Genomic DNA, 26909 nt, shown 5'->3' on the forward strand with positions numbered 1-26909 from the left:
GTTTATGAACCATCAAAAGGATGTGCCGTACTGGAGAGGAAATATTAGGATGCCTGGCAACTAATGGAATTGGAGGAACCACACAGTCAGCTTGAGGTTCAAAATGTCTGGAGTAACAAGACTGTCCGGATGGGACACCACATCCGGTACTGGGTCCAGGATCCAAGGTTGTCGAATTAAGTAAGGCCAAAGAAAGGGCAAGCAAATCTGTTCAGGCCAAAATGGAGCAATGAGGATTACTGTGCTTTTCAACCAGAGTGCTTTCTGTGAAAGTTTTGGAATTAGAGGTGTTGGGGAAAAGGCATACAGGAGACCGGGAGGCCAACTGTGGAGAAGAGAGTCTCTGGGTAACTTCCCTGGAGGGGGAAATAAGGGCAAAATAATTGCTGCACTTGTTCAGGGGGAGACAAACAGATCGCAGCAAGGCTGACCCCGAATGATGGAATATCAACTTCACCACTTCTAGATTGAGAGACCACTTGTGAGCCTGGAGGATGCATCTGCTCAGTTTGTCTACAATCACATTGGAACTCCCCAGAATGTGCATTGATATCAGAAAGCAGTTGGAAGCAATTGCCCACTATGACACTCTGAGGGCTTCTCGACAAAGAGGGTAATACTTGGTTCCTCCCCACCTTTTGAGGTACCACACCACTGACAGTCTGTTTGAATTGCAAAAGTCCCCTGAGGAAGAGCTGTCTGAAAGGCCTGCAAGTCTAGAAATGCCGCTCATCTCCAGGACACTGATGTGCAAGTTGACCTCTAATGGGGACCAAGTGGCTTGGACCGTCTTGCCCAGATAATGCCACCCACCTCATCTGGCAGGTGTCCATGGTCACTACGGCAGTGGACTTCGGGAGAACAAAAGGACCACTGTGAAGAATTTGTTCGGAATGTATCCACCAGAGAAGATCCATTTTGCAGTGACTGGTGATCAGGACTTTATCTGACAACACGTGGTGAAGGATAGACCACTGGAAAGCTAGTACCCATTACAGAATCCTCATATGCAACCTTGCTAATGGTACTAGAGTTATACAAGCTGCCATCTACCCTACAGTCTGCAAGACTAGTCGAGCTGCAACCATCTTTCTGTGGATTATCTTTTAAACTTGTACCACTATTCTCAGATATCTTTCTGGAGGAAGTGATGCTGTTACTGTTTGATTATTCAGTACCTCCCCTATAAATTCTAAATTCTGTGTAGGGGTTAAATGAGACTTTTCTAGATTTACCGTAATTCCCAGGTGGGATGATGCTTCAAAGCGATTGCGAACCAGTTGTTCAAGTACAGAAACACTCTGAATCCTTGCAGTCTCAAGTGAGCTGCTACTACTGCCATGCACTTGGTGAACACCCTGAGGGCTGTAATGTGACCAAAGTGCAGTACTCCAAATTGGTAATGGCTGGCTCTCAGCTGGAAAATGAGGAACTTGCTGGGCCTTTTGTCCATCTTTATAAGGCAATATGCATCCTGAAGGTTTACTGAACACAGACAGTCATCTTTCTTCAGAAAGGGGAGAACAGATTGGCAAACAAAGTTCCAGATGGTCACAGTACAAACAGATTTGTTCAGCACACTGAGATCCAAAAATTGGTCTCCACTCCTCTTGTCATTTATGGCACGAAAAAGATTCTTGAGTAGGTTCCAGATCCTTTCTTTTCTGGTAGGACTTCTTGGATGACTCTTTTGTCCAGCAGTTTTTGAATTTCTTGCACTGTAGAATCCCTCTGACTGGGTAGAAAACTGGGGGGTTTCTCAAGTACAGGGGGAGGATGAGAAAAGGGAATGATATAGCCTCTGGATATGATCCGTTGCACCCAGGAGTATGGTATTATGTTTAGCCAGGCATTTAGAAGCAAGGACAAGCACCCCCCCCCAGACTACATCCTGAGGAAGACAATCTGATCTCCCTTCAGGAATGGCGAAAGGGCTTCCCAGGAGTATGCTGTTATGTTTAGCCAGGCATTTAGAAGCCAGGACAAGCACCCCCCGACTACATCCTGAGGAAGACAATCAGGCCTCCCTTCAGGAACGCTGAAATGGCTTCCCTGGAAAGGAATCTCTGAAGCACTGGTTTTGTGGTCCACCTCTGCTGCAAGGGCGGCATCTTCCATTTTGGTTCCCCCCCTCTCTGCCCCTGGGAAAACTCCCTCCACGTCATGACCCTTCTTGGAAAGGCCCTTGAGATTTCTTGAACCACACTTTCCCATCACTTCTCTGGTTTCTAGAAAAGAACCTTTGGGGGGGGGGTGGCGAAACATACACCCATAGCAGAAAGGGTTTAACCATCCTTCGCACACGTGGGTAAAATCTCTTACTTTGGGGCCAAACAAGGATGTTCCATCAAAAAGGAGCACTGACGAAAGAAGACTTGACTGGTTCCACAGTCACACAGGTGCATCCAGGCATGTCTCCTTATGGTGATGCCTGTACCCACTGCTCTAGATGTCCCTTTGGCTGTATGAGTGAGGATTTTCATGGACAAACTGGACACAGACTGCAAGATGGCCAACTGGGAAGCCATTTTCTCTTGGACTCCCTCAGCTACAGTTCCTGCCAGGGTGTCTGACAACACTTTAATCAGATCCCATTGGTGTCTGGTGAGATGTGCCAAAAAATTCAATGACCTTATAGTTTAGGTAGATTCAGCATACACCTGCTTCCCAAATCTGTCTATAGCCAGAGACTCCCTGCTGGGTGGATGCACAGAGGAACTCTCCTCAGCAAATTCCTTTTTAGTGGTGGCTGCTATGTCCATAACATCAACAGCCAACCCCCTGGCCCACAACCGTTTATCTTCGGGAGCCGAAACTATCTTATTAGGTCTTTTGGGGATGGGCTTGATGGTGTCTGGAGCCTTCCACACCTGCTGTAAAATCAGCTGAATGAGTTCATCAGCAGGCAATGCCACCCAAGAGGTAGATGGGCAGGTGCCAAAAGCCTGCAGGTAAGACAGATTCCTCAGAGAAAGGGTTCTGGGACTTCCAGCCACCCCTGCTTCCTCTTGCACTTCTTTTTCTGAGGGACCTCCTCAGAGCGATTATCTGCAGAGGTATCAGATGACGACAATACCAGAGCCTATGACACCTGAGGTTTCAGCACCTGCTGTCCTAGTGGACAGGTCGGAGGAATAACTGAACTAGAGAGGGGTACCTGTTCCAAGGGGGAAGGCATGGACAGAGTACCTGCAAGAGAAAGGACCCCCTGCATAGCCATGAAGGCTGACCCCCTTGAAGAGGGAAGGGAGCCCGAAACCGGGAATAACTGCCTCAGAACCAGGGTCACTCCCCACTCCAAAGAATCAACCCCTAAGACCGAAGCCAAATCTGAACTAACTTGAGCCGAAGCTCCGAGGACAAGGACAGCTCTGAAAAAACTGGCACTGAGACCTGCCTCCTGGAACCGACAGGGTAGCTATGGCTCAGAAATAACCAAAATGCTCAAGGTAACTACCAGCTCCGGTGCCAGGAGATATGGAACAGAGGACTAAGACCTCAGAGGAGGTTAGAGTAGGAGTAGATGGTGGTTTTGGTACCAAGACCCAAAGGTGTCAGAACCAAAGAAGGGCCTGAAATCCCTCTAGCCCATAAAATTTTACTTCACTAACCTCACCACATCAAGTTCTGAAAGACGTTTGGTAGAGTGGACTGACAACATAGAAGGGGGACTTGGGTCTCTGCAAAAACACTTCAGCGAGCTCCCCAACAAAGGATCAATTGAAGGCGAGTATGTAGTACTAGTACTAGGCAATGTAGTCCGAGTAGATGAGACAGTAGTAATTTCTTGTATCAAGGCCTTCAATATCGAAGAGCTCAAAATGGCAGTCGGTGCCAAAAAAGTTGTTGGAACCAGAGTGCTCGCAGCAGAGACCTGGGGTTCCGTGGACACTTTTGGAACAGAGCTCTTCAATTTTTTACCTTTTGGAGCCAACGGGGATGTCAGTAATGTCAAATCAAGTAAAACAGGCTAGAGAAAAAAAGCTACTGAAAGATATCACATTAAGAGGAAAAAGAATATTTTTACTTATTTTTTAAGTATATTTTTCTATATTTAAAAGAAAAGAAGCAAAGGGAGCAGTGATCTTCATAGAAAGGCACAAGCGTGTACAGGGACAGGAAAAAAATTACGACGGAGGAAACTATCAATGATAGTGGGGAATACACCAAAGGTTTAAAAGGAAAATGTATCAATGATGATACTTAAGGAATACACAAAATGTAAAAGAAAAGATTAAAGGAAGCAGAAACTGTAAGAATAGGACAAAACATTTACCTAAACCCACTAATGCTCTAGTAGTAGCTAGACATGACCGATTCAGAAAGAGGCAAACGAGATCGGAGGTAATTCGGAGAGAGAGATTCTGGGTAGAGGTGAAATTCCGAGAGTTTTTGGCTGGCGGAAGCCATCTATAAAGGATAAAATGAAGGTTGACAACATCAGACCAAAAGTTAAGTACTTACCATAATGTTGGATCAGTGCTATCTTCCTCAGTCTCACAGTGAGGAAATATCGGATCTAAAGCCAGCCTCTCAGAATCTTCAGCTCTGAAGATCCACCTCCTCTCCCATAATGCCCTGCATACCCAATGCTCTTCAGATATAGTTTGCTCTGTCACACTAGATTAGTATCAACAGAATACTCCTATGGAAGCCAAGTAACAGACCAGAAAAGTCTCATAACAGATTTTGGAACAGTCCCCAAGGTCTGCCCAGAGCCACAACTAGCAATTACAATTTCACAGAAGGAAGAGATGGCCGAGATGGATGTTGGAAAACACTGATCTAGCTTCAAAAGACAAGAACATTAATCCATTAAATACAAGTACTGGTGTCTTATTTTTGTGGCAGGAGGACTGCCTCTGCAAATATATCCTGTATATAAAACAGTCAGGAGCAACATAGGTCCCGAGAATGTAAATTTATCCTGTTCATCTTAAATTTCGCAAGTCCTGATCCACACAGTGTGTAGTTCATACTGGATAACAGTGGTCTCCTCATTGACAATGAAATACTACTGGCTTTCCATCAGAGAACCAGGGTTATCCTCTTGTAGTAGTATATGAGGAAACCGTCTGGCCCCTTGAAGATCACAAGCCCGGGTTCCCTCATGTCATTAATGGCCATCTGGCTGCTCAGATGGGAGTGCCAGAAGGCTGTTACATGTTACCCTCCAATGGGGTCATGACAGTGAAACAGGTCCAAAGGTCAGATGGCCTGTGGGCTTAACAGCCTCAAGAGATGTCTGAAACAGACCCAGAGAAATAAACCAACATAATCACATTGTTGTGCTTTCTGGTTTTCTTTTTAGGCTATGAAGGTACATCCATGGTGGAAATTTTCAGCAATATAGTGGCTTGTGCTACGGTATGTAAGCATTTATTCTATAAATAGATCTTTAAAGAAGACAAGCCACTCCTGATGGTTTACAGAATGAAAGTCTGACAAATAGAGCGGTCCTTAAAATTGTGATCAGGTCCTAAGCAGAAAACTCACTGGGTATGCCCATAAATGTACTAAATCTGGCTGTTTGGAGACATTTGCCTCTATTAGATGACATGAACAAATTTCAGAAGTTAGAAATATCAAAACCGAAGAAGGATGCCTAATGAGGTGCGTCGCTTTCACTCATGAAGGTAACTTGTACAGCTGACAGACCAACTAGACATGAAGATTTACTTCATGAATGGGCAGGAAGTTCTGAGGATTTACACACTGCTACTGTCCTTAAGTACCAGCAAGTAGTCCTTGTACTTGTATAGAAGGTTGGACATACAGCTCATTAGGAAGAAGCGTCTAAGCTTTGGTATGCTGACCAGATGTTCAGTGTCCTTGGCAGGATACTTCCCATCTATCAGCATTACTGCAACTGTAACCTAATGATGAACATCTTGCTTTTATCCTTTTACATGATCACAGGGATAGTACAGCCAATCCTAGTAAACACTGAAAAAAACATTTTCAGAAAAACGGAAAAAAGGATGTATACCACAATACAATCTAGCATGGAAATGGATAAGGTGGAAGAAGCACTGAGCTTTTTTTTTTTTAAAAGATAAAATAGTTGTCATGATGACTGATGGAAACCAAGAATGCAGACACAGAAGGAAATGGGACAATTCTTGCAAATGCTGGGAAAAAAAGAAATTGTCAAGCTAAACTGAACCAAGGTTTTTAACCAATAGGCATGAACAAAGGAATGCAAGAAGGACCAGAAAGCCCTTATTTGCCATTAAAGTCAGTATGTCAGCACTGCACAACAGCTGTCTTGCTCACTCCAAATAACACAGTAAAATGCAAAGTTTTTAATGCATTCCTCTTTGTAATACAGTGCAGTCCGAATTTGCAAATGTGCATCCTTTCAGTGTTTATGCTCTATATAACTAATCTCCAAATGTAGTTACTTGTCTTTCTCTACGACCACACTGACATCTGGTAGTCGGAGGACTGTAACCAAAAACAGTGATTCTATAGTTAAGCCATTTGGCTCTCGCCTTGTTTAAAAAGGTTTGTCAAACTACTTACCAAAATGTAAGTAAAAAAATAAATGGCGTGCCACTTCAAATTAACACTATGTTCTATTAAATTCACTATTAGACTGCAACGGCACTTTTGGACTTTATATTAATTGCTAAAAAGACTGAACACATATCACAATCTCATACAAATGTGTCAGAACTGCTGTATCAACACCCGGAATACAAAACAAGAGAATTCAAACATCCTACTTCTGTGAAAAAATAGTTCAGGAAATTGCTTTCTAACCACTTCCACCCTCGCAAGCTTTGCCAAGTCAGCAGTACCAAGGCACTATCAAAAGCTTTGCTGGAAAGAAGCACGCAACAAAATTTAAACGTCAGTGAAAACTGGACCAAGGGACTGTAGGCTGACTTAACAAGGCTATTACTACAGAGAACAGAAATAAATTTAACTTCAACATACAGGGAAGATTATTATTATGAGAAGCTGCATTTTAAGGCACACGATTATAAAAATCTCAGTTCTTTGACCACTATATTTCCCAAAGAGCTATGTGAAATCTGCATACCTAAGCTTACAAATTTCCAACTGCACATGGATGCAGCCAGTTTTAAACACTTCAACAGCTAACTTTTCCACAAATACTGCTATTACAGTGATGAACTGTATACCTTCCAGTATTTTTGTATCACTATGTAGGTGCCTTAATCTAATCACACCATTCACAAGCAAAATATTTAATGACATAGCCAACAATTATAAGTAGTATCAGAAATTCAGAAGTTACCAACTAAATTAGCCTAGCAGATAGCTAGCAGCTTCTTGTGCCCAGGGTACAATGTCAGATTCCCTCCACCTTCATTTGGCTACAGCGTGACTCTCAGCAAGTGACTTAACCAGGCAGTGCTCTACCCCTGCTATGGGACATTTTGTCTAGCATGCTTAACCGGTCAGGAAATAGGTAAATTAAAATAAACTAAATAAATAAATAATGAAAGTACCCGACCACTTAATTCAGCTAGTAGCACTTAAGAACCAATGATAGCTAGACACTACCCAAGTGATCCTGTAGTACAAGCATCCAAAAATAAAATGTTTTAATAAATAAGTTTTATTGCACTTTATAATGGTTAACTTGCAAAGGTTCAGGATGTGGTTTTACCCTATGAAAGGCAGAGTTTCAAATGTATTTCTAGAAAGGGCCAGAACAGAGATTCATTAAACTAAAACTGGTGTTAAATGTGTGCCACTGTTAATACATAATTAACTCGGGTTTTTGTTCTTTGCCGCATTTTCAGTAAATTAGCACAATATTCACTTAAATGTTGTTTAAGTGCTTCCTTGAAGTGCTGTAGGATGACAACAATATGACCATATTGTATGTTGGAATGTGAGTAACTTCCCCTCCTTACTAAGCCTTTTTTTTTTTAAACACATATCCCTTGTCAGCTCCGTCTCCAAAGAGGTGATAAAAATCTTGCATACATATTTAACATATAAAAAATATTAATGATGACTGACTGACAGACCTGACAGCATACAGAGATATTGTGAACATGACAACATCACAGTTACAAGTAGAGTGCAAAAATTAAAAAAAAAAAAAAAAAAAAAAGATTACATTCAGGTAATGAAAAATGTACTAAACGTGGTGCTTCTCTATGTAAAAGCCTGTTTTGTATAAATGGTGTTGGCATGGTCAAATGTTCTTGTAAGTCTTCTTAAACATTTCAAAGAATATAAACTTTACAGAAAGAAGCTTGTTAATCTGACTTGCTGATTCATTCTGTTTAAAGGACAACACAGGGTACTCCATGAGGAATACAGCCAGACGACGAGTTTCACACCAATACATTGGTTTCTTGGTAATGATGGTTACATCTTAAGTCTTCCTCCTCTCATTCCCTTTTCTCTCCTCAGAACTCTCCTCCTTGCTTTTATTTACTCTCCTACTACTGCATCTGATCTGCTATCCTGAATGTATAAAAAAAGCTGTGTACCCACCATGGTGCTATGTTTTGCTAACAGTCTACAAGTACAGCCTTAAGTGCCTATCTGCACCCACAGTATGGAACAGATGGTCTCTTGGACTGCAATACTAGGAGTACCATGAACAGATTTACAATGGTGAGAGTGACAGAAAACGGCAGAGGACAATCATGTAATAGTTTGGTTAGAGACAGGTTGACCTTTCTTAGCCCCTGCATAAAACAGCTGTTAAAGCACTCCTAAAAGGCTTTGTTCTGTCAAGGCAGTGCCCGAACTGTGTGCACATATCCAGGGTATGTAGAATCTTTTCTAACTTGTTACTTGGATCATGATAGAACACTGGCAGATTGATGGCTTGATTCAAGGTAAATTCAGAAACAACTTTAGGCAAGAATGATGCACTAGTGCATAACTAACTCAACAGTGTCCTTGTGAAAAATCAGATAGGGTTGACTCACCATGAGGGCTTGCAGCTCAAGGACTTGACTTGTAGATGTCAAAGCAATGAGTAAACCAGATTTCCAAGTACTGGAACAAACTGTAAAATCCGTCAGAGGCAGGTTAAGGAAGAGGAAAAGTAAACTTTTCAAGAACAAAGTTGAGATCCCAGTGAGGCAGAATTTGCTTTTGAGGAGACCTCATATGCAGCACTCCATTCGTAAACCGTTTGAGCACAAAGAGATACGACAGATTGGATCTATGGGCAGTCAAGAACAGATGGACACAAGATGCACTTCAATAGAGAGAATTTGTCATATGCTACTAAGTAGTTATCACAAATACTTCGAAACCAGAGGAGATGAAACCCTTTCAGGGCTTCTATTATTGGCTAGGCACCACCTAGAAAACCTCTCACACCTGTAAGCTCTAGATTTCCTACTTTTGCAGGTTTGCCTCCTTAAATACCTGCTGCACATCCTCATGGAACAAGTTTGCAAAAGATATGGAAAAAAAAATATTCAGGCTGTCAGCTGGAATTTCTCTAAGCTGGGGTGGACCATTCAAGCCTAATGCCATGTGAGAAAGCTTGTGGCAATTGTCTTTGGACAATTCTGTTAACAGGGAGAAGCAACTTTGAATGCACCAAAAAAGGGCGTTATCACAATCACCTTTGGTAATTCTTTCTGAACCTTTATATGTGCCTTGGGAATCATTGGAAAGGGTGGCAATGCATGCAAGTACATTCCAGGCCATGGGAATGATAATGGTTCAGTCTTCCAAGCATGGGTGAAAGGATGTCATGAACAGAATTTTTTCAGTTGCCTGTTTTGAAAGGCAGCGGAACAGATCTACTTCAGGTATACCCCACATCTGGATCAAGTCCTGGAAGACCTCTGCATGGAGCTTCCACTCATGAGGGCCTGTCCAGGATTTGCTTAGTCTGTTTGCCACTTCTGTTTTGCTCTGATGGAAAGCTGTACAGGCAGCTCCCAGCCATCTGATGGAAAGCTGTACAGGCAGCTCCCAGCCATCTGGCAAAGAGTCTGCCCTTAAACCCTTAAAAAGTTATGTTGATTACTTGAATGAGAACAGAATTTCTGAAATTTAAATTAAATTATTCTGATAAGGAGATTATGTCTTTAGATAGATATATATATATATATATATATATATATATATATATATATATATATATTCAGAATTGTTTAGGAACCTTGAAAACTAGTGCATATAAAAAGCAAGTACATGCTAAGATAAACTCATCGTACTAGCATGCATGCCCCACGTCTTTAAAGGGATTGTTAAGGGGCAATTCACCAGAATTAGTAGACTCAATACTGATGTCACTGAATGTAGACAACAAATGGGGGAGATATTTACAGAGTTTCGTGAAAGGGGATATAGCAGTTCGATGCTGAATATTTTTATGGATCAGGTTTTCAATGAAGGGAATGGAACAACTACACCATTTGTTTAGTGCAGCAAGAAATACTGCATTACAGGTGGAAAGTAATATAGTAGTTCATAAAAACAAAATTAGATAGGTTACTACTTTTAATAGGAGGACAAGGTATGGTAAAGCAAGTGAACAGAAAAAACGGAAGATTTTAATGACTTTGTCCAAACTAACGTCCCTTATAGGCACTCAACCTTGTTTTGCGTATAGGACAAAGACAAATCTAAAGAGAATGTTATGTTACAAGGATTGTAAGATGTTGAGAGTAATTGGTTACAAACAAGGTACCTTCCCATGCTACAATTGTAGCCATTTAAGGACATTATTAATGTATTTTTTTTCATTCATCCAGTAACAGGGAAGAAATCTGAGTTTTTCTGTTATGCAACCTGCAATACCTAGTGTTGTTTATCTTGCTACATGTTTAAAACGTTCATCTTTTTATATTGGTAAATGCAGCCGAAAGTTTAAGGAATGTATCACTGAGCATAAGTCTGACATTACAAGGAATGTGATGACAAATGCCTTGGCAAAACATGTTGAAGATAATGACACTTTTTTTTTACAATTAGAGCTGTTAATGTTGTATACAAAAATGCTAGAGGAGGTGATATCCTGGAGAGTGAAGAATATGGCTGGATTTTGAGACTTAAAGTGGACAGCCCTCCAGGTTTAAATAATGCAGTTAGCTAAAAACCTATTTTAGTTAAAAAGTAAATGCAATTACAATAGTGATTTGCCTGTTTTTATTGTGATTGGGTGGCTGTGTCATGTGCTCTTAATTACTTTTTATATAAACGGAGTGTGTTTTAACATACTGACAATGAAGCACGGAGGAAGGGGATAACCCGGAAGCTTTGCTTGCAGTGTTTCCGCGTTTCTGCATTTTTCTTTTTGTTTTGAAAAATAGTAAAGGACCAGGAATACAAAAGTCATTAAGAACTTTAAGGCATGCGAACATCTCATATATGCTTTGGTGTGTCCTGAGGACCCCACAAGCCTTGCACTTCAACTCCCATGGACACTGCTTCTTATGCAAAATCTGAAGCGTCTGGACAGACTAGACTGGGGTCTGGAGAGACAGAAGGGGAGTTATGGATTCAAATACAGTTGAGCTCGCCACAACTGCATTTCCAGTTTCTCAAATCCCTGTATTGTTACCTGGAAATCCAAGGGATGAAGGTGCTGTGTCCAACAATTCTTCAAATAGCACTGCATTTTCCTCATGTGTAGTCTTGCTAGTGGTATCATGAGGATCTTGGATTCCATGACGCCTAGAACGTTGAGGAACTCTATCTGGTGCCATATGTAGAAGAGATAAATCCAAGAAAATGCCCAGATAACTCAGAACTTTGTTTTCTGTCAGGAAGGTCATCCTTTCTTCCAAGTCTATCCAACACTTCAGGAAAACAATTCATTGACAGGGAATGACGAAGGACTCGAAGGCTGCATTTGAAGCCCAGGTGGGTAAGGAGAAACAAGACTTTGCTCAAGGATTCCTAGCATCTGGATTCAGAACCTGGACAAAATCAGCAATGTGTGTGTAAAAAATGAAAAGTGTGGATATATATTGTTCTGCAACAGGCGATCACTGGGGACAAAAACTTTGTAAAACACTCAAAGCGCAGTAAATAGACCAAACGGTAATGCAGAAAACTGATATTGTAAGTCAGACACAACAAATGTCAAAATTTAATGAAATTGACAGCAACAGGTACATAAGTGTCCTGGAGATCTAGAGTCACCATGAAATAGAGGTCTGGAAGCAATGCTAGCACCGACTCTCCAAGTTGAGTATTTTTCAATTTTGGAACTTTTAGAAAAATGTGTTGACAAATCTGGGACATGTCTCCAGAAATGCTACTTTTTTGGTACCAAAAAGATTCTGGAATAAAATATTTTGCTTTAGTGTATCACAGGCACTGGTTTTATGACCCCTGCTTCTACCATTTGATGGAGCACTGGGGGAAACTCCTCTGTGTAGTCTGGTGGATGTGGGGAAATTCTCCTGAAAGGTGTAGGATTTTCTATTCAAATACCAAGTGTATCCTCCTAATTATTATCAGTACCCATTTGGAGAATATTTGTGCAGGCTGCAGGGTTGGAAAAGCCTTGGGCAAGGATAAAGAGAAGGAAGGACCGGGTGGGTGCTCTGTGACTCAGCAGAGTTATTCCTTTGCAGGGAATTGATCCTTTTTCTAAAAAGAAAGTACAGTTGTGCACCTACCATAAATGTAGATGTTCACTGTTGCAGTCATTACTCTTGTGTTATCCTGCTGGCGGGCTACCCACAGTCGGCCAGAATCCCAAAGTCTAGGTCTGGCATCGGTTGCTGTCGCCTCTTCCCTGATGTCAGTGCACCGGGGGTATAAAAGATGCAGCAGACGCCGTTTTCTTCAGTTTTTCTTGTCCCAGATGTCAGGTGCCCCAAATAGGTAGGCTGAAAAATATACCAATAAGAAATGCATGCACAAAAATAACATTTCCTTCATCTACAAGCAAATACACCAAAAAGGTTGTATAGGATAGAGAAGTGCAGATAAGTCCCAGCAAAGAGAAGGGGGATGGAGGGTGGGTAACCTGGACTGCAACAGTGAATACACTCGAACATCTACATGTATGGTAGGTACACAACTGTACTATGTTCATAGTGTTTCACTGTTGCAGTCATTACTCTTGGATAGAATCCCAAAGCTGAGGATGGGTGGCTGGGCTAAATAGGATTAGGAGAGGCTATGAGGCCCTGCAGAACTGCAGTGGCGAAACCTGCTCTGGACTTAGAGTAGAGAGGCAAGTGGTAGTGCTTTGTAAAGCTGTGCACTGAACTCCAAGTTGCAGCCTCTAAGATATCTTTGGTTGGTACTCCTCTGAGGAAGGCTGCTGAAGTGGCTGCTGCTCTGGTGGAATGAGGCCTAATGCCCTTAGGCACTGATTTGCCAGGTTGAAAATAGCAGAAACGGATGCAATGGCCTATCCATTTAGAAATAGTCTGTTTTGAGATAGCCTTTCCTTGTGATCCTGCAGCATATGACACTAAAAGTTGCTCAGTCTTTCTGAAAGCTTTAGTTCTGTCCAAGTAGAAGTGCAAGTGCCTGCGTATGTCCAAAGAATGCAGAATTTTCTCAGCCTTGTTCTGTGGATTTGGGTAAAAGGTAGGCAAGTGAATGGTTTGGTTGAAGGCCACACTGGACACCACCTTAGGCATAAATGTAGGGAAACCCTGTCTGGATGAAAAATGATGACAGGTTCCACAGCCATGAGTGCTTGTAACTCCGAGACTCACCTTGCAGAGTTATTGCTAGGAGCAGAGCTGTTTTCCAGGATAAGAATTTTATATCTGCTGTTGATGCTGGCTTGAAAGGAGGCACTGTGAGTTTTTCCAAAACATAATTGAGGTCCCAGGCCGGAATTGGTGCTCTCCTTGGAGGCCTAAAGTTTTTGGCCCCTCTGAGGTACTGCCTTGTCAAAGGATGAGAAAAGATAGGTGGTTCCGTATTGTAATGTGCTGAAATGGCAGAGGCATGAATCTTAATTGATGAGAAAGAAAGGCCTTTGTTCAGCATCTCAGTTAGGCATTGTAAAATCTGAGGAATATTTGTATAGATGTGTCAATGCCTTGTCCCTGGTTCCAAGCACAGAATCTCTTCCATTTTTCTGCATAAGATTCTCTGGTACTGGGCCTCCTGGCCTCCAAAATAACATCCATAACAGCTTTTGAAAGAGGAGTGTTCTGAATGGCTACATTACTAGCCATGCTGCCAGATTTAAGGTCCTGAGTTGGCTGTGTAGGATCTGATTGTTTTGTTGGGTCAGTAAGTGAGAATTTTGAGGCAATATCCATGCTGGACCTTGAGACAAGCTCTTTAGGATTGGGTACCAGTGCTGGCGTGACCAGTCTGGTGCAATCAGTATAATTTTTGGATTCTCTTGTCTGACCTTTAGGAGTACTCTGGGAAGGAGAAGCAGTGGGGGGAAAAGCATATACGGTTAAATTGTTTCAGCTGAATGATAGGGCGTCCACTTTCCATGCTTTTTTTTGATAAATCCTTGTGCAAAATCTCTGCAATTGAACGTTGTGAGGGGAGGAAAATAGATCTATGTCTGGGCATCCCCATTTCCTTATCATGCTGAATACTTGAGGATCCAGTTTCCATTCCTGGGATCCATGAGGTTTCTGCTTAGTTCGTCTGTCAGAGTATTTGTTTTTCCTGGCAGGAATTGTGCTTGCAGGTGAACTTGAAAGGCCAATGCTGTGTCCCATAAGGTCATTGCTTGTCTGCAGAAGGGGTAGGAATGTGCACCTCCCTGCTTGTTTATGTACCACATGACTGTAGTGTTGTCTGTCTTTATCAGTAACTGTCCTGGATGAAGCAGGTCCTTGAAATCTGTCAGGGCATTTTGAACAGCTAGCATCTCTTTTTGACTGATGTGAAGATACATCTGGTTTGCAGGTTTGCAGGCCATGTGCCCTGAATACATTTTCCTGCCATATGGGCCCACCAGGCATAATCTGATGCATCCATTGTCAGTGTCTGTTTGGCTGTGGGTAAACTGAATGGCAGACCCTTGTTGTGGTGACAGGCTACTCCTGTTGTAGGCAGGGAATGAGTGCAATTACTGTGGCAATGCCGAGTCCAAACACTTTTCAGATACCATTGTAGTTTCCTCATATGCAGTCTGGCATATGGAATTAGTAGAATGCAGGATGCCATGAAACCCAAGGCCTGCAGGATTTTCCTTGCAGATAAGTGGGTTTTTGTTGTCAATTTCTTGAAGTAGTCAGTTTTTGCTTGTCTGGCATGAGATAAGCCATCTGGGCAGTTGTATTTAAGCTTGCACCCAGGAATATTATCTCTTGAGAGGGCACTAGTTTTGATTTCTTTTCGTTTACTGTGTACCCTAGGCCAATTAGTAATCTTTTTACAAACGCCAGATGCTTTAGAAGAGAGTGTCTTTGTTCTCTGTTTGAATTAGGCAGTTGTCCAAGTAGGGATATATTTGAATTCCTTTTTGTCTGCAAAACGCAATTACTGGTGCCAGGCATTTTGTGAAGACCCTGGGCGCAGTAGATAAGCCAAAGGGCAGTGCAGAGAATTGGTAATGCATTGAGCCAGCTATGAATCTGAGGTATCTTCTGCAAGATTGTCTGATTGGGACATGCAGATATGCCTCTTTTAGGTCCAAAGTTACGAGCCAAGCCCTCTTGCCCAGCATGGGCAGTAGCTGCTTTAGAGTCAACATCTTGAATTTTGGAACTTCCAGAAACGTATTTAGTATAGATAGGTCCAGAATTGGTCTCCAGGTTTTCTCCTTCCTGGGTACTAGGAAAAGTCTGGAGTAAAATCCTTGCCCCTGCTCTTGTTGTGGTACTTGCTGAATGGTCCTCATGTCCATGAGGGCTGTAATTTGCTTTTGTGCATCTGCCCATTGATTGTGTGGCAGGTCTGGCATGCCTTTTGACCTTGGTAGAGTGTGAAAATGGAACCTGTAGCCTTGGGACACTATGTTCAGGACCCATTTGTCTTGGGTAACCATTTGATGAAAAAAGTGCTAGTTTCCCCCTAAGGGGGCTGCCAAAAGAAAACTGCTTGGAACTAGTAGAGGAAAGTCATTGGGACTGTTTCCTGTAAGGTTGTGATTTGTCTTCTCCACTTTTGGAGGTAGGAGCACCCCACTGTTTAGGCCTGTATGAGCCTTGGGGCTGAGATCTGCCTCTGAGACGCCTGCATCTGCCTCTTTGTGGTCTGTCCGAGACTGGAAAGGACCAATTTTTAGAAGGCCAGTTCTCCTGCTAAACCTGGGTGGCTGTACCTGTAAGAAATCCTTAACGGTCTGCATGGATTTTGCTTTATCTTCCATTTTTTTCAACACCTCTTCTGCTTTAGTACCAAACAAAGTATCATGCTGTAATGGTGCATCTAATAATTTTGCTTTAACATGATCAGGCAGATTCTGTTCCTTTAACCAAGCATGCCTTCTAATAACAGAATCTGTAACAGCGGCCCTGCAAGAGGCCTCCAGTGAATCATAACCACATTGCAAAGTATGCTTTCCCACTTGTTCAGTTGCATGCAATAAATCCTGCAGTTCCTTGTTCTCTGAACATTCAGTATTTGTCAACATTTTCTGCTTAAGTAGTGACATTAAATATTGCTGATATTTAAGCATATGAAACTGACAATTTAAAGCCCTTACAGCCAGGGTGGCAGAAGTGTAAACTTTTTTCCCCCATCTGTCTAGAGCCCTAGAATCCCTAACAGAGGGGACAGCGTTTTTTGCAGTGGAAGCTTTAACCCCCTTGGGACCCTGAGATATAGTTTCTGGGTCAGCAGCGGGGTTTTTATATAGGAATTTATGTGAATCCGGGACCCTGTAGTATCTATCTGGCTTAGCAGGTGCAGGGGGTAAAGAGTCAGGGGACAGACCGGACTCTGAAAATACATCATCTACAATGTCTAGAACAGGTGGAATAGCAAGGGGTTTGTGCTGAGGAAGAAGCAGAAAGTCTCTTGAGCCTTTTCTTAGATTCAGAATAATGTTAGCTCTCCCAGTGGAAATGCTCCCTCATAGTATGCAGTGTTTCCCCAAAAGAATAATCCGCAGGAGGAGAGGCTGAAGGAATGGATTCTTCAGCATCAGAATCCTCATAGGGAAGCATGGAGTAATCCTGTTCAGAAGAGGAATCAGAGGAAATAGATACCTGATCAGAAGAATCATACTCTGTCTCTTGCCTAGGCCTCTTATCAGGAGGGGGATGGGAGCCCCTGATCAAAGTAATTAGGTCTTCGGCCATTTTGAGCACCTGTTTTTTAGGCATGGAAGTCCGAGTAGGAGAATGCTGTACTTGTTTCTTTGTCTTTAGAGCTGCTTTTGTCTGAAGCTGAAGATGGCTTAATATATAGTTGTGTAGGTCTGAAGACACCCTCAGAAGCAGATGCCTGCTCAGCGGCTCTGGACCCATCTAAGGGAGTGATTTCCGAGTGTCCAATACCTTGAGTATCCAGAGGCCCAGTCGGCTCCACATGGGAGTCTGTAGCGGCCTGTGGCTCTGAGGTAGTGGGCACCAGGGGCTGCAAAAGCACCTGAGAACCGGCGACTGGCCTAGTAGAGGTTTCGTCGTCTGTTTTGGACCTCGGATGCCTATCCTTGTCCTTGTGTTTTTTGTAAACTCCGGTTGTTGGCTGTTCCGACGGCATTATATAACTAAATCTTCAGCCAAAGTAATGAAATGCAAAATCGAACAGACGCTTGATAGTGCGTTTGTTAAATCTAGCACAAAACCGACAACTAGCAACTTTTTCTGACATCAGTCTGGAGCAAGAAAAAGTTTCCCCAACGGGGTACTTAGCTTTAATGAAGACTTCGGTTCTGAAATTTGGATTTGAAAATCTCAGAAGCCGGCCAACCGGCACTTGCGAACTGCTTTTGCTTCGGGCACCACGTGGCAAGAAAGACTGAAGAAAATGGCGTTGGCTGCATCTTTTATACCCCTGGTGCAATGAAGTCAGGGAAGAGGCTACAGCAACTGACACCTGACCTAGACTTTGGAATTCTGGCCGACTGAGGGTAGCCTGCCAGCAGGATAACCCAAGAGTAATGACTGCAACAGTGAAACACGATGAACATCCCCTCTCGTTTGGTTTCAGATAATTATCCTCCTGACATTTCCTTTTAGATCCCTGACTTTTGTTTGGCTGGGATTTTTGTTTCTTCTACCCCTTGAAGGATGTCACCCTGCTTGGGAAGAACTTTGGTAAATGAAACATCCCAGATCCATGTGTGATGTCCCTCCTTTGGGCCAGTAATCAATGAGCCTCAATCCTAATCACTGACACTGGTGCGGAACATTCACTGAGAAAAGAATAGACGCACATCACACTCCTCAAAACCGAGGTGGAATCCTTCGAAGCCCCCGGGCCTGTAGAAAATACGGCCCAGACTGCAGAATCCTTTATAAATGCATTCTATGAACACCTTCAGGAATGAATGGATCATGCAATCCCAAATAAAACCAAGACCCAATCCCCCAAAGGCAGACGTCCTGTCTAGTGGACCCCAGCCATAAACAAACTATACAATAGAAGGAGGAAGCTACTACATGATAAAGCAAAATCCCAAAAAGGGAAGGCATCTCTGATCCGTATTAGCAAAAAACTACGGGCACTCATAAAATGCCTAAGGACAGCTTCGAGAGAAAAATTGTACAGGACACTAAGGATAATCACAAGGCTTTCTTTAGTTATGTTAGGAACCTGGGTGGGAATTCCCAGATATGCTCAGAATTAGTCCAAAATGACAAAAAATACACCGAACCCACAGACATTGCCAACATCCTAGCTGACAGGTTCAGCGCAAACTTGTCCCCCCCCCACCAAAAGGGCAAATATCTATCCCAGCAGAGTGCTGCCCCCCCGACATCTCAGATGCTCAGGTAAGAGCCACCCTCTCCAAAGCAAAAAACACAGCATCAATGGGACCAGACGGTGTCCCGGGCTGCGTCCTACATGAACTCCAAGAAGAGCTAAACCCAAACATAAAACTACTGTTCAATCTCAGCCTTACTACAGGATATGTACCCAAAGAGTGGCGTACAGCAACAGTGGTCCCTCTCCACAAAGGTGGTGCCTCAACGGACCCTGGAAACTATCGCCCCATAAGCCTGACTAGCTTGGTCTGCAAAGCTATGGAAAGGATCATGGACCTCATAAATAAACATATTGGGGACCTACAGACACTGGATCCTACCCAGTTCGGCTTTAAGGGCAGATCCTGCCTCTTACACCTGGTCGACTTCTTTGAAACAGTCACCAAGGCCATTGACGAAGGGAAGATGGTCCACACAGCCTACCTGGACCTCGCAAAAGCCTTCGATACAGTACCTCACTCTGACATTATAGATAAGGGTGAGCTTAAATATAAACCCCTATGTCACTAGATGGGTTGCAAACTGGCTCAAGGACAGAACCCACATGGTTAGAATTGCTGGAGCCATGTCAGACTCCAAACCAGTTACAAGTGGCGTCCCACAAGGCTCAGTCCTGGGACCTCTCTTGCTCAGTATATATTTCTCGGAGGTACAGGCAAACACGGAAGGACTGTGGCTGACCAAGTTCGCAGATGACTGCAAACTGGGCGCCATAATCGACTCTCCAGCCGACACAAGCATCCTCCAAAAGGGCCTCATAGAAACAGACAACTGGTGCCAGAGCCATGGCCTCAAGCTAAACGCCAAAAAGTGTATAAGCATCCCCTTTGGCAAAAACAAAGTGCCCACAAATTACCACATAGGTGGTAATCCATTAAGTAATTAGGGACCTGGGGACCCAAGTTGATAGCAATCTCTCATTTGACAACCACGTGGCCAAAGTGGTTAGAAAAACATTTTATATAGCCCACCTAATCATGAAGGGATTCACATCTAGATCAGGGGAGGTCATCGTGCCTCTTTACTCATCCCTCATCAGGCCCATAATTGAGTACAATGCCCCTTTTGGGATGTACCTTACCAGACACCTGCAGCAACTGGAAAGACCCCAAAAGTACCTCACCAAGAGGATCAAAGGCTCAAACAGATGCCATATGCTGCCCGGTTAAAGAAATTCCAGCTCTACTCAGTGGCATACCGCCTGCTCAGAGGCGATCTGTGCCTGACGTATAAAGCCATGTCCAACCTGGAATTAAGGGACATGCTGCACCTCAAAAAATCCAAATCCCATCGAGCTATGCGCTCGAGAGACTTGAACCTCAGCACTGAAATAAATAGGACATGCTGGAGGGACAGATTGATAACCCAGAGGCTCCCTTCACTCTGGAATAAAATCCCAGTCCAGGTTAGGCAGAGTCCCTCATTGACTCTCTTTCAAGAGGAATCTTGATGAGTGGATGGGAGATCGTAGGTTTACCCCGGGTATCACTTCTGTGTCACTGTTAGACAGAGGCACAGTATACTAACCTCGAAAAAGGGCATAGCAAAATTAATTTAAAATGGGTGGCGAAAGCCAAACATACTCTGGCTAGGCTTATAAATGCCCTAGGGCAGATAGCCTAGTATGAACCTATGAACAATATTTTCATTTGCAGCTCTCTGCATGAAGCACAATTTCCATTAAGAGCAAATTCCAAACCTGGGGCTAGACTTCCTTCCCAAGCCCCAAATAAGACTCTACTTTTCCCTCTGCCGAAACCAGTGCTCTGTTCCAAGTAGCTGTTACACACTCTGAGATTTGATATTTGCATACACACACACACACCTGGGAAAGACCGACACAGATTTACCCACTACACTATCACTACCCAGACTATAAGGTAGAATCACTGTCACCAGCCAGATACTTTAAGGCTCCTACCAGGGTACCCAATAAGACTAATACTTATACAAATGGCAGCATTAACCAAGCAAGACTTTCAGGAACATGAAGCCACAGTGTCAAAAAATAAATGCAATTACTCTCAAAGGTTATTTTCAAAAAGACCAGCCACAATGAAAGGTTTAGATGTATTTAATAATAAAATAGAAAACATGAAAATACTGAATATCTATTTACAATAAACACCAGATTTTCAAATTCACAGGAAATATGAAAAATAATATATGGAAAGACGCAGACCAGCACAAAAAATAAGTTATGTCTTACCATAATGTTCCATCTGTGTTGTAGATCTTTGTTCATTCATTACAGATAGGATCTTGGTTCCGTCCTCGGAACAGATACGGCCATTTCCCAGCTTGCACAAGCCAAAAACTCTCAGCTAAGAACCTACACACAATGCCCCTCTCCTAGTTACAACAGATAGAGTTTGCCCACCATAGATAAAAGATGTAGTAATAGAAAAAATAAAAGACTCTGTCTGAGCAAATACTCTAACCAAGAGTTCCTAAAGTACACCAGCATTCCAGGCAGGGGGAAGGAGGGCGGGAAGTTATGAATGAACAACGATCTACAACACAGATGGAACGTTATGGCAAGGCATAACTTCTTTATCTGATGTTGTAAATCTTTGTTTATTCATTACAGATAGGACTGAGTCCCCGGCTACTGGAATCCTGGGTGGCCCTAAGGAAGGATATTCCTGAATACCGTAGAACCAAAAGATGCTCGTCCCCTGGAGGCCAAATCCAATTTGTAATGAGATATAAAGGTATGAGGTCTTGCCCAAGTGACTGCTGTGCACAGATCATCCATAGAGGATCTGGAATGAAAAGCTATAGAAGTAGCCATAGATCTGGTAGAATGAGCCTTTATTCTGGAAGATAAGGATAGCTTATTCTGTTGGTAGATAAAGGTAATGACGTTTCTAAGCCAAGAAGGATAAAGTCACTTTGGAAATAGGTTTACCCAATCTGGGTCCTGCAAAGGCCACAAGCAATTGGTCCATTTTCCTGAAAGATTTAGTCCTGTCCAAATAACAACAAAGCTGCCGGTGCACATTAAGGGTGTGCAAAAGGTACTCCCCTCTATTAGAATGCCTTGGGAAGAAAAGCGGCAGGTCAATAGATTGGTTAATGGAAAAAACAGAAATGACGTTGGGCAAGAAAGAAGGGTCAGCATGAAGGGACACCCTATCCATGTGGAAGATCAAGTAAGGACTCTTGGCACTCAAGGCCTGCAACTTGGATACTCTTCTCGCTGAGGCAAGTGCTACTCGAAGTATGGTTTTCCATGACAAAAAAATTCAAATCACATGAATCAAAGGGCTCGAAGGGAGAACCTGTGAGATACCGAAGCACCAGAGTCACGTCCCAGGGTTCTAAGGGAGGTTTGACCGGAGGTTTAACATGTAATACTCCCTTCAAAAAGGTCTTGCATAGGTGGTGTGACATAACTGAAGAATTATCAAGACCATTATGAAAATTGGTGATAGCTGCTAAATGTACAGTGATCATTGAAGCTGAGGCTCCTGAATGAACAAGCTTAAACTGTTTTTTAACTGCTTGCTGCATTATATAATATCTGCACTTAAAATTACACTTGGTCGAAAATTGATCGAAAGTTTGTTGTTTGTTTGTTTAATTTAACTGTTGAGGCTGCCCACTAAAGTGTGCTAGCCTGTGTAACTGATTTATTACTGTTTTCTGTATTTCTGTGTGCTTTCTATCTGAAAAACAAAAACAAAAAAAAATAATCCTTGTTTTCCGCCTCTCGACTAGTTTAGACCAGTTTACAGGCTTTGTTGTATTCTGGGCTGTGGTGTAGTTCCTGTGTTGTCCATTACCTTACTTGGATAGAAGGAAGTTTCTTTGCTCACCAGTGGGAGTGGGGAGCCTTGAGCAGCCTATCTGTCCCTGAAGGAGTGACCTCAGCACAAGAGCTGTAGTAATTGGTTGTTTTGGACCATTTCTAGCTCTTTTGAAGTTCCCCGTTTAAAATCCGCCTCCGAGCGTTTTTTTTCTGGCTATACTACTCAGAGACAGCTCCATGTGGTCCTGCAGAGTGTTCCTAGCTACAGAGAACTGAGAAAAGCGACTACTTTCCTGATTTAAGTATTTTTTCTGTTTTTTTACTTGAAATACCTTCTCTTGCTTACTTTGAACAGGCTTAAACTGTTTTTTAACTGTTTGCTGCATTATATAATATCTGCACTTAAAATTACACTTGGTCGAAAGTTTGTTGTTTGTTTGTTTAATTTAACTGTTGAGGCTGCCCACTAAAGTGTGCTAGCCTGTGTAACTGATTTATTACTGTTTTCTGTATGCTTTCTATCTGAAAAACAAAAAAATAATCCTTGTTTTCCCGCCTCTCCTCGACCAGTTTACAGGCTTTGCTGTATTCTGGGCTGTGGTGTAGTTCCTGTGTTGTCCATTACCTTACTTGGATAGAAGGAAGTTTCTTTGCTCACCAGTGGGAGTGGGGAGCCTTGAGCAGCCTATCTGTCCCTGAAGGAGTGACCTCAGCACAAGAGCTGTAGTAACTGGTTGTTTTGGACCATTTCTAGCTCTTTTGAAGTTCCCTGTTTAAAATCCGCATTTGTGCGGTTTTGCGTGATTGTGCGCATAGCGCAGCGCCGGTTAAACAAGGTTAAACTTTTTCTGGCTCCGCCAAGTGTGCTGTTCAAATTTTCCCTTAGAAAGCTCTACTCTTAGAATAACCAGTCTACTCGTTATATTATAAGCCTAGCACTTGTTCTCAAAACTTCTCTTCTAAAGTAAGCACTCTCAAACTCAAGTAGCACTACATCCACCTACCACCCCTGTGAATACCCACTTCCCTTAAAGGCACAACACTCTCTTATAATATTCTAGCATGTCGAGTGGTAGATTACTAGCATCTTCTCCTGTTCAGCTGGTTAATCTGGGAATCTTGAGACAATGCTACAATTGCCTCATGTACACAGACAACCCTCTCCTCCTCCCAACAAACACAAATACATGTGAGAGATGCAACTATATAGCCAAACTGGAGGCTGAACTCTCTCAACTCAGGACTGGCAAGACCAGACAGGAGGAGAAGGTAACCACACACACAACAAACCCAGTCACACATAGACCTACCCCAACTGCAAATCAAACACATAACACAAAGACATACTCGGAGGCTCTAATAAAAAACTTACCAAAACAACAGAGGCTCCCAAAGCAGACACCCAAAAATCCACCACCTCAAAACATAACACATGCAACACATACTTCAATAAATCGGTGTGTCAAACAATCACAGCCCTCAAGGCCATACACTTGCCTGATACACTAGTGATAGGTGACTATAGTCAGACACACTGACGTTCCACTTACCAGGCTGAACAAGGAGAGGGTAACAGTGAGCTGCCTATCGGGCGCTAAGATCCGCCATATAACACACGCACTCAGGTCACTCAAAAGCACGTACAAATATGACTCCATCATTGTCCATGCCGGCGTGAATGACCTAAGACGTACCTCCCTGGACTACATGAAAAGAGACAGAGGAGCTCTCTGATTATGTAGCCCAGGCTGGTATGACCCTGACCCTGAGCAGCATCTTGCCCTCACCAAGAATGATGCCACAATACAAAGACAAGATGATCAGCTTTAATAATTGGCTCAATTACTGGTGTCATTCTAGGGGGATCCAATGTCCGTCTGTTTGGGATGACATGCTGGACAAGCCACGCTGCTTCGCAAGGGACGGCTTGCACCTGTCACCACTGGGCTTCCGGACATTGGCTAAGGCTCCTGCCACCCCCATAGTGCCTTTTTTAGGCAAGGCTCAAAAGACGAACCCACCTCCTTAGAAAACAAAAATGGAAAAAAATTAAGGGTAATGCTGCTCAACGCCAGAAGTCTAAATCTCAAGATGCAGGCTCTCGAAGCACTCCTCAGTATGGAGAACATCAATGTCTGCGCAGTAACTGAAACCTGGTTCAAGGCTCCTGAGAGCACCCCAGCGCTACCAGGCTTTACCTCGTATCATGCTTTTCGGCCCCAAAACCCGGGCCGAACCATAAAGGGAGGGGGAGTGTCCATATTCATCAAGGATACCCACACCTCCAGGTTAGTGGCAACTCATGAAGCATCGGAGACCATCCCCAGGTGCAACTAACCGTAGGCAAAACTGCTATACAATTGGTTGCATGTTACAGACCACCCTCCCAATCTCAAGAACCCCATTCAGCCTTCCTGAAGACATTGGAGGATATGAATGTCTCACCAAATACCATCATATTGGGAGACTTCAACTACCCTAACATAGACTGGGTGCACTATTCTAGCCCTAACACCCTAGCCCAAAGGTTCCTGGAATTCATAAACTCAAATGCAATGGAACAGCTAGTCACCTCTCCCACAAGGTGAGATAATATACTAGACCTGATCATCACAAACGTGGGGGACAAAATGCTCCACACCGGAAGTTTTCCCCTCACTAGTGAGATCTGACCACAAACTAATCACCCTGGATATACATATTCCACCTCCACCCCCAGCACAAAAGACTACAGTGAAAAACTTCTCAAAAGCCGACTTTACACTTCTTAAGACTGAGATGGTATCCTTTAAGCCCACTGGGCCAGTGGAAACCACATCCCACAATGCTGAATCCTTCACAAATGCTTTCTGCGGACATCTCCAAGAATGCATGGATCATGCAATCCCAAATAAAACCAAGACCCTCTCCACCAAGGGAAAGCGTCCTGTCTGGTGGACCCCAGCCATAAACAAATTGTATAACAAAAGAAGGAAGCTACTGCAAGACAGAGCAAAATCCCATAAAGGGAAGGCATCTCTGATCAGCACTAGTAGAAAGCTACGTTCTCTCATAAAAACATCCAAGGCCAACTTTGAGAGAAAAATCGCCAAGGACACTAAAGATAACCACAAAGCATTCTTCAGTTATGTTAGAAACCTGGGCGGAAACCCTCAGATATGCTCAGAGTTAGTACACAATGACAAAAAATTCACCGAACCCACAGATATTGCCAACATTCTGGCAGACAGGTTCAGTGCAAATTTCTCCCCTCCCTCACCCCCAAAAGAAGAAATACTTATCCCAGCTGAATGTAACCTCCCTGTCATCTCAGATGTCCAGGTGACAGCCGCCCTCAGCAAAGCAAAAAACACAGCATCAATGGGACCCGATGGTATCCCCGGTTGCATGATACGTGAACTCCAAGAGGAGCTAACCCCGCATATAAAAATGCTATTTAACCTTAGCCTTACTACAGGATATGTACCTGAACAATGGCGTACAGCAACAGTGGTCCCACTCCACACAGGAGGCACCTCTACAGACCCTGGGAACTACCGCCCCATAAGCTTAACCAGCCTGGTCTGCAAAGCTATGGAAAGAATCATTATGGAACTCAAACAGTGACACTGGGGACCTACAGACACTTGATCCCACCCAGTTCGGCTTTGTAAAGGGCAGATCCTGCCTTTTGAACCTGGTTGACTTTTTCGAAACAGTCACTAGAGCCATTGATGAGGGCAAAGCAGTCCATACAGCCTACCTGGACTTGGCTAAAGCCTTAGACACAATACCCCACTCAGGCATCATAGACCAGCTCAACAGCTTAAATGTAAATCCATATGTCACAAGATCGGTTGCAAACTGGCTAAAGAACAGAACCCATAAAGTCAAAATTGCGGGAGCCATATCAGACTCAAAGCCAGTCACAAGTGGTGTCCCACAGGGCTCTGTCCTGGGATCCCTCTTGTTCGGCATTTACTTCTCAGATGTGAAAGCAAACATGGGAGGGTTGTGGCTGACAAAGTTCGCAGATGACTGCAAACTAGGCGCCATAGTCAATACACCAGCTGACACATACATCCTACAGAAAGGCCTCACCGAAACGGACAACTGGTGCCGGAATCATGGCTTTAAACTTAATGCCAAGAAATGTATAGTCATCCCCTTTGGGAAAAACAAAGTACCCACAAATTATCACATAGACAGTAACCCACTGAGTACGGAAAAAGTAATCAGAGACCTGGGGACCCAAGTTGATAGTGACCTCTCATTTGACACCCACGTTGCCAAAGTGGTTAGAAAGACTTTCTACCTTGCCCACCTTATCATGAAGGGATTCACATCCAGATCAAAGGAGGTCATTGTACCCCTATACTTCTCCC

This window comes from Protopterus annectens, chromosome 6.part0 (assembly GCF_019279795.1).
Source record: "Protopterus annectens isolate FY-2018-M chromosome 6.part0, PAN1.0, whole genome shotgun sequence".
Classification (NCBI taxonomy): domain Eukaryota; kingdom Metazoa; phylum Chordata; order Ceratodontiformes; family Protopteridae; genus Protopterus; species Protopterus annectens.